The 6,960-nt window shown below is 57.5% G+C and overlaps 1 pseudogene; it reads left to right on the top strand.

Moving 5' to 3' along the window:
- Positions 1-2,367: 2,367 nt before the first annotated feature.
- Positions 2,368-3,949, top strand: LOC138841666 (potassium voltage-gated channel subfamily A member 5-like; annotated as a pseudogene).
- The last annotated feature ends 3,011 nt before the right edge of the window (positions 3,950-6,960 follow it).

The following is a 6,960-nucleotide window of genomic DNA, read 5'->3' as shown; positions in this document are numbered from 1 at the left end:
TTGAAACAGCAAGGTACAGGTAATAACGCCGTATGTACGGGTGGGAAAGGCGGGGAAGGAGCCTGTGGACATTGTTTGAAGGAGGGGAGGGGCTGTGGGAGAGGAGGGAGACCAGAACAAAGTTTCAAAAAGTCAACAGAAGGCCGGGCACCGTGGCTCCCGCCTGTCATCCCAGCTACTCAGGAGGCTGAGAGCTGAGGATCGAGGTTGGAAGCCAGCCGGGCCAGGAGAGTCCAAGAGACTCTGATCACTAATTAATCAGACACACAGACAGACAGACAGACAGACCCAAGCCTGAAGTGGAGCTGTGGCTCAAGTTGTAGAGCACGAATCTTGAGTAAAAGCAGCTCAGGGACAGCGCCCAGGACCTGAGTTCAAGCCCCAGGACTGGCACACACAGAAAAATGTCAAAGGTAATGATGAATAATTATCTATCTATCTATCTATCTATCTATCTATCTATCTATCTATCTATCTATCTATCTATCTATCTATCTATCTATCTATCTACCTATCTATCTATCTATCTATCTATCTATCTGTCTATCTATCTACCTATCTACCTATCTATTTATCTATCATCTATTATCTATTTGTGTTTTTGGTGGGTCTTGGGCCTTGAACTCAGGGCCTGGGCGCTGTCCCTCAGCTCTTCAGTTCGAGGCAGGTGCTCTACCACTTGAGTCACAGCGCCACTTCCGGTTTTCTGGTGATTCCTTGGAGATCAGAGTCTCATGGACTTTCCTGTCCAGGCTGGCTTTGAACCGGGATGTTCAGATCTCAGTCTCTTGAATGGCTGGGATGGCAGGCGGGCGCCCTGGCTTCTGCTGGGCTGTCTGGGCTGACCATAGCTGCCCAGGCTTGGAGCAGGACAGAAGGCCCTCACCCTCGCTCTCATTCTGAATCTTTTGGTGGAGGGGTCCGGATGGGACCAGAGGTCTCTTCCCGTTTATCTCAAGGCCTAGTGTTCAATACGCCCTCCTTTCCCATTTGTAGCTCTTCCCAAAGAAGAGATAGAAGTATCCGGGCGCCTGAGGCTCCTGCCGGTCATCCCAGCATCTCAGGAGGCTGAGATGTGAGGATCTCGGTTCAAGGCCAGCCCGGGGAAGGAAAGTCGGAGAAGACTCTGATCTCCCGCAAACCCCCAGAAAGCTGGAAATGGCGCTGTGGTGCAGCTGTGAGCAAAAATAAGCTGAGTTCAAGCCTCGGGACTGGCACACACACACACACACACACACACACACAGAATTAATTATTCCTCCAAAGGCAAAAACATCAAAGAGGACTCCGCCATCTCATCTTTTCTGTTCCCACTCGCAGCTCCAGGCACATCATTTGCCAGCCCTTCCCCGCTCCCTCCCCCCTTCCCTGCTCCTCACCCCTTCCCCCCTCCCCCCCCATCCCTGCTGCTTTGAGTGGAATCCCAGGTGAACCGAAATCCACAGCCATTCACATCTGGTTGCCAGGGACTTTTCGGGAACAACCCGTCCCTCCCCCCTCCCCCTCCCCCTCCCCCTCCCTGCCTGGATTCCTCCCAGGCTTTGGCCCTCTCCTCCCCTGTCTCCCTCCCCTCCTCCCCTCTCCAGCCCTGCCAGTCCCCCGGGAGCCCCAGGGAGGGGGGACAGGGGGAGGGGGGAGGGGGAGGGAGGAAGGAGAGGGGGGGAGGCCGCCTCAGGCCGGGAGGGGTGGCAGAAGGTGGCATCTGCTACTAGGAGACTTTTTGGCTGCTTGGTAACCAGCTGCCAGCAACACAGAGAGGAGAGAGGGAGAGAGGGAGAGAGAGAGAGAGAGAGAGAGAGAGACAGACAGACAGACAGACAGACAGACAGACAGACAGACAGACAGACAGACAGACAGACAGACAGACAGAGAAAGAGACAGACAGACAGACAGACAGAGACAGAGACGGAGAGAAAGTGCCAGAGAGGGACAGAGAGGAGGAGCAGGGAGCATCCCGTCCCTCCCTGACCTAGGCTCAAGCCCGGGGTCTGTGCCAGCCTCTCCCCCCGCCTCCCCTGCCTCCCCAGCCTCCCCCTGCCCACCCCGAGCCGGACCAGCCGAGGACCTGCAGTGGGAGAGGAGTCCCCGCCAGAGAGCAGCCCGTGAGTGAGGGACCCAGCATGCGCCCCACTGGGGGTCCATGGAGAACGGAGGGGCCATGACCCTCCAAGGAGGAGGAGGAGGAGGAGGAGGAGGAGGAGGAGGAGGAGGAGGAGGGGGAGCTGAGGCCCAGGCAAGCTGCAGTCAGAGCCCCCAAGATCAGCTCAGATGCCCCCCGAGGGCTGCAGCCGGACAAAGCCAGGACAAAGCCAGGGATGCCCAGAGCTGGTATTGCCGGGAGGGATCGGGGGGCAGAGGGACTCCCCGATGTCCCCCAAGGAGGAGGGAGGAGGAGGAGGACGGGGACCACAGCCTGGCCCAGAGCCAGGCTGGGCCTGGGGACCCCAGCACCAGCGCGTCCTGCTCAACATCTCGGGGCTGCGCTTCGAGACGCAGGTGGGGACCCTGGCCCGGTTCCCGGACACGCTGCTGGGGGGACCCGGGCCGCCGCGTGCGCTTCTTCGACCCGCTGCGCAACGAGTACTTCTTCGACCGCCACCGGCCCAGCTTCGACGCCATCCTCTACTACTACCAGTCGGGGGGCCGCCTGCGCCGGCCCGTTGCACGTGCCCCTGGACGTGTTCCTGGAGGAGATCCGCTTCTACCAGCTGGGGGACCAGGCCCTGGCCGCCTTCCGGGAGGACGAGGGCAGCCTGAGGGAGGAGGCCAAGCCGCTGCCCCGCCGGCCTTTCCAGTACCAGGTGTGGCTGCTCTTCGAGTACCCGGAGAGCTCGGGCCCGGCAGGGCGATCGCCATCGTGTCCGTGCTGGTCATCCTCACCTCCATCGTCACCTTCTGCCTGGAGACGCCTGCCCGAGTTCCGGGATGAACGCGAGGCGCTCAGGCATCCTCTGGGGGGTCCCCCCCCTCGCCCCCCACCCCGGGCCCTCCCCCTGGGATCCACGGGAGCAGGGCATCGGCGTCCCCCAACGCCCCCACCGTGGCACCCTTGCGGCCCCCCCCGGACCCTGGCGGACCCCTTCTTCCTGGTGGAGACCACGTGCGTCATCTGGTTTACCTTCGAGCTGCTGGTGCGCTTCTCGGCCTGCCCGAGCAAGGCGGCCTTCTTCCGCAACATCATGAACATCATCGACATCGTGGCCATCTTCCCCTACTTCATCACCCTGGGCACCGAGCTGGCCGAGCCCCAGACCCAGGCCGGGCAGAACGGGCAGCAGGCCATGTCGCTGGCCATCCTGAGGGTCATCCGCTTGGTCCGGGTGTTCCGCATCTTCAAGCTCTCCCGCCATTCCAAGGGGCTGCAGATCCTGGGCAAGACCCTGCAGGCGTCCATGCGGGAGCTGGGGCTGCTCATCTTCTTCCTCTTCATCGGCGTCATCCTCTTCTCCAGCGGGGTCTACTTCGCCGAGGCCGATCACCCCAACTCCCACTTCTCCAGCATCCCCGATGCCTTCTGGTGGGCCGTGGTCACCATGACCACCGTGGGCTACGGCGACATGCGACCCATCACGGTGGGCGGGAAGATCGTGGGCTCCCTGTGCGCCATCGCGGGGGTGCTCACCATCGCCCTGCCCGTGCCCGTCATCGTGTCCAACTTCAACTACTTCTACCACCGCGAGACGGAGCAGGAGGAGCAGGTGGCCTCCAGGGACGATCGGGGCGGGCCAGAGCTGGGTGGAGGATTTTGGGGGGAATGCAGGAGGGCAGAGAAAGGCCAGCTGGGGTAAAACCTCCCCGGGCAAGGCCGGGGGGACCCTGGAACGGACGGACAGCACCCGGAGCGGATCTCTGGAGAAGTATCACCTTAAGCCAAAAGCCCACACGGAGGGCCGCAGGGTCCCTGTACGATGCCCTGTGTCTTGATGTCAACCGGGAAACAGACTTGTAAAGAGAGATCCCAGTGGACCGACGGGAGGAGGAGGGGGTCACGGGACAACCTTCCTGAACCTGGGGAACTCAGGGCCTGGCCGCTGTCCCTGAACTCTTCTGCTCAAGGCTGACGCTCTACCACCTGAGCCACCGCGCCACTTCTGGTTTTCTGGTGGTTCATGGGAGATCAGAGTGTCACAGACTTTCCTGCCCGGCTGGCTTTGAACCGCGATCCTCAGATCTCAGCCTCCTGAGTCACTGGATCGTAGGCGGGAGCCACCGGTGCCCGGCTGAGGTAGTGACTTGGACACCACAGAGTATTCTGGATTCCCTTCCTTGCCCAAGTCTGCCTCTCTTCCCTGCCTGTCCCTCCCTCTCCCCCTCCATCCAACCCCCACCTCCCTTCCCCTCCCTTCTTCTTTCCGTGATCCCCACGGGATTCCCTTCCATGACGCTGTGGAAATGTACATGGTTAGTATTTGTGGCTACTTGTCTATATCCAGCAGAGGATATAAAAGAGAGCTGGGGGGGGGGGGGGAGAAAGAAAAATGACTTTGGCCTAAATCCCAAGAGATCTCATGGTACCCCTCCCCAAGCCTGCACCCAAATCTGGTTTCTATAGGATTATGCGTGTGTTCGCTGTGGGGTGGGGGGATGTTATGTTTAGGGCTGTGGAGTGGATTTTAATGTTTTGGCCACTGTCCTTCAGAGAGAAGCTACTTTGGGTCACAACTTCAAGGGAGAGAGAAAGGTTCCCTTCTTCTGGGACTTTGGAGTCAGAGGCTCTAGTGTAAGTCCTCGGGGGGCTGTATCTCTAGACTTCTCTCTTTTCTTGGTATCTGTGTCGGGGGCGGGGTAGTATGGGTGTTTTGTGTCTAGAACAAAGGAAGTTTCTGGAAGGAGGAAGGCTGACCTTTTTGGTGTGCCTCAAACAATTCCTGTCACTTTCTCCAAAAACCACCACCACCACCACCACCACCACCACACATGTGTTTTTGAATAATGTCGGAAGATGCTGATACGTCATTTCCTTTTTAATTTTAATCCCAGGAAATAAAATGTGACTTGGTAGAGCCAGTGTTAGTTTCTTTCTTTCTTTCTTTTCTTTTCTTTTCTTTCTTTCTTTCTTTCTTTCTTTCTTTCTTTTCTTTCTTTCTTTCTTTCTTTCTTTCTTTCTTTCTTTCTTTCTTTCTTTCTTCTTTCCTTCCTCCTTCCTCCTCCTCCTCCTGTTCCTTCCTTCCTCCTCCTCCCCTTCCTTCCTTCCTTCCTTCCTTCTTTCCTTCCTTCCTCCCTCCCTTCCCTCCCTCCTTCTCCCTCCCTCCCTCCCTCCCTCCCTCCCTCCCTTTCTTTCTTCCTTCCTTCCTTCCTTCCTTCCTTCCTTCCTTCCTCCCTTCCTTCCTTCCTTCCTCCCTCCCTCCCTCCCTCCCTTCCCTCCCTCCTTCTCCCTCTCTCCCTCCATTCCTCCCTTCCTTCCTTCCTGCCTTCCTTCCTCCTTTCCTTCCCTCCCCTCCCTCCCTCCCCTCCCTCCCTCCCTTCCTTCCCTCCCTCCCTCCCTCCCTTCCTTCCTTTTTTCCTTCCTTCCTTCCTTCCTTCCTTCCTTCCTTCCTTCCTTCCTTCCTTCCTTCTTCCCTCCCTCCCTCCCTCCCTCCCTTCCTCTCTCTTTCTCTCTTTCTTTCTGTGCCAGTCCTGGGGCTTGAACTCAGGGCCTGGGAACTGTCCCTGAGCCCTTTGTGCTCAAGGCTAGCGCTCTGAGCCACAGCTCTACTTTTGACTATTTTTTTTCTGGTTCATCAGATAAGGATCTCCCAGACCTTTCCTGCCTGGGCCAGCGTCATACCCTGATCCTCAGATCTCAGCCTCCCAAGTAGCTCGGATGACAGGTGTGAGCCACCGGCACTTAAGTTTTTTTTTTCTAGGTTTTTAGTCTTTCGAGATTGCACCCAGGCTGGGCATAGGGTGAAGGGGCGGAGGGAGGAAAAGGTGGCCAGCAGCCTTACCTGCCACCGTGTTCCCGGGGTGTGTGTGTGTGGGGGGGGATGGGCTGGATTTCCCAAGACAGCTCTGAGAAATGACTTTGATTTTTCCCCAAGCATGAAGGCTATGGGGAAAAACCCAACCCAGTGTGAAAGACAGAGGGAAGACAGGCCTGGTGCTCGCTGCCCAGAGCCTGGCCGGGCCTGGACGTTTGTCTCCGGGATGGATGGTACAGAAGGGTTTGTTTGTTAAAGGCGGATGATGTTCGCGTCCCCAGGAATCCTTCAACTCTTATCATTAAATGGTTGGCACCAAACATCTAACAAGGTTGAGTACTGGCTACGGTTTTTCTCTGAGGTGGCTGTCCTGGGAGAATCATCTACAGCCTCATGAAGAAGGTCTGGTCCACATCTCCCCCAGGACAAGAGTCTTGGGGGACACTGGCTCAATCTGAGATCAGGCCAGAGCCGGGGTCTCCCAATGGGCGAGGGAGGGAAGGAGCCACTAAAATGGATGCCCGGAAATGGTGGATTTCTAGTAAGAACTAGTGTTAAAAAGCTGGTGTGGGTGACATCATTTCTTAGTCAAGGACTGGACCACAGGTTCCCGCCTGCCATCCCAGCTACTCAGGAGGCTGAGAGCTGAGGATCGCGGTTCAAAGCCAGCCCGGGCAGGAGAGACTGTGAGACTCTTATCTCCAATAAACCACCAGAAAACCAGAAGTGGTGCTGTGGTTCAAGGGGTAGAGCACCAGCCTTGAACAAAAGAGCTCAGGGACAGCGCCCAGGCCCTGGGTTTCACACACACAAGCCTTCACACACAAGGAGCTGAGACTGACATCATCCAAGACCATTCTAGAGCCGGACTCGGGGTGGAAGAGAGGGTGAGCAGAGGGACAGAGCCAAGCTAGAGACAACCACACACTCCGGATTGGGCCGGAGGAGGATGGATGTGGATGAGGGGGGTGGGTGGATGGATTAGTGATGTCTAGTTCGCCAAGGACCACCCAGCCGTATCTGTGGTCGATAGGTAGAGTCTTGCTGGTTCGCGGTGATT

Source organism: Dipodomys merriami, unplaced genomic scaffold, assembly GCF_024711535.1.
Source record: "Dipodomys merriami isolate MVZ:Mamm:240054 unplaced genomic scaffold, mDipMer1.0.p SCAF_3251, whole genome shotgun sequence".
NCBI classification, from domain to species: domain Eukaryota; kingdom Metazoa; phylum Chordata; class Mammalia; order Rodentia; family Heteromyidae; genus Dipodomys; species Dipodomys merriami.
Note: the sequence above shows the minus strand (reverse complement) of the source record. Positions and strands in the feature narration are given on the sequence as shown.